We start from the raw sequence: 2,131 nt of genomic DNA, 5'->3' as shown, positions 1-2,131 counted from the left end.
TGACTGAATCTGCCAGCCTCTGAGGAGATATGATCCTATAAATAGGTTGGGGCTCCACCCTCAGATCACTCCCTCAGCCTAGAACCTTCTCTTCTTCCCCAAGAGGCTGGGTCAACCAGCATCTCCAGAAACTTCTGGCAGGGCTCCAGGACTGACAGGTGGGGCACCACTTTCAGAGGTGGGGTGTCATGTCAAGACAGCAGATGCCACAAGACAGGCAGGTGAGTCCCAGGAACAGTGGCAGAAGCCTGCTCCCTGGAGGCAGTGGGCCTCGGGTGGGATGGGGGCAGGGCTGAGGAAACCCCTACAGCCCAGCCCCAGCCTGAACCAAGCCAGCCTCTTGGGGAGGAGGGCTGTGCATCTGAAGGCAGACAAGGGGCCAGGCCTCCTTGGCAGCTCCACACAGCCAGGAGTCTGCGTGTATAATAAGGGCAGCAATGGAAAAGGCCCTAAGTGTACCTAGAGAGCTGTAAGGAGCTCTGGACTCGGGTTCTAGGCCCCTCACCATCAACCTTACCTTCACTTCTTCCATTTGGCTGGTCCTAGGAGTTTTGAGGATTTTCATTAGACTCAAATGGCAAACTTGGTAATAATGGTAAAAGAGACCAATCAGAAAACTCTTAGACAATATTATAGAAAGAAAATTCAGTGAAATCATTTGTTTAAACTATTTAATGTACACAAGAATACTATATGTTCTCCTGAAATGACATAAATTCAGTCATGGTACTGTCAATTCACTATGTAATTAAACAATTTGTTTTCAAAGGCAAATGAAATGATACTAATGTTAAATTATTACAAATGGATCTAAAAACATTAATACAGAATCAGCCAAAAAAAGAAAATTGTGGTCTAAGAACAAGTAAAAAATAATTGAATGGAAAATATCTCAGCGTGACCTGTGGTGATGCAGCGGATGAAGCATCGACCTGGAACACTGAGGTGGCTGGTTCGAAACCGCGAGCTTGCCTGGTCAGGGCACATGTGGGAGTTGATGCTTCCTGCTCTTCCACCCTTTCCTCTCTCTCTCTCTCTCTCTCCTCTCTAAAATGAATAATTTCTAAAAAGAAAATACTTCAAATTTGCATGAAGCAGATATAAAATCTATAAAAAAGTAGAAAATGTAGAAAACTACAAACAACTTATTCCAAAATGGGTTATTAACGAAGCAATGCATAAAGTCCCCAGCTGGTGAGAGGCGAGGGATTATACTCTCTGGACAGAAAGCCCATCTCCTCCCCAGCATCCATCTAGCATGGAGTCTTCTGTAGCCTCCATGACCTGGGCCAGTCCCAGAGCCATCCCAGGGCTGCGAGTCCTGAGGAAATACATCCCCCTGGGGAGTGACTTCACATCTCCCTGAACCAATGGAGGCTTCATCTGGAACCACATGGAGGGGCCTAGAGAGGCAGAGCTGCAGTATCACCCGCCATGAGGTGATGCCCAGTCCAGCCCTCCACACCAGTATGGGAGGGTCAGGCAGCACCACGCCACAGAGGGTTCAGCTGGTTGTGCTAGAAGAGCAGCATCTTGGTTCTCAGTTTTCCCACATCTGTGCAGTGACAGTGAGGTTGAAGCTGGGCCTACTGAATACCATACATTCCTGACTCAGAAAGTTTTACAATGAAATTAGGGCCTATAGATCGGATTTAGGGTACTCTCCCCAGTTCCTAAAATTATAGTCAAAATTATATGGGTACAGCCTGACCAGGTGGTGGCGCAGTGGATAGAGTGTCGGACTGAGATGCGGAGGACCCAGGTTCAAGACCCCGAGGTTGCCAGCTTGAGCACGGGCTCATCGGGTTTGAGCAAAGCTCACCAGTTTGAGCCCAAGGTCACTGGCTCGAGCAAGGGGTTACTCGGTCTGCTGTAGCCCCCTGGTCAAGGCACATATGAGAAATCAGTCAATGAACAACTAAGGAACCGCAACAAAGAATTGATGTTTCTCATCTCTTCCTTCCTGTCTGTATGTCCCTATCTGTCCCTCTCTCTGACTCTCTCTGCCACAAAAAAAAAAAAAAAAAAAAAAAAAAAATTGGTACATATGCATGTCAGTTCTTCTGGAAAAGGGTCTAGAGCAGCACTGTCCAACAGGAGTGTCAGTGAGCCACATATGTCATATTAAATT

This window comes from Saccopteryx bilineata, chromosome 4, assembly GCF_036850765.1.
Source record: "Saccopteryx bilineata isolate mSacBil1 chromosome 4, mSacBil1_pri_phased_curated, whole genome shotgun sequence".
NCBI lineage: Eukaryota > Metazoa > Chordata > Mammalia > Chiroptera > Emballonuridae > Saccopteryx > Saccopteryx bilineata.
Note: the sequence above shows the minus strand (reverse complement) of the source record.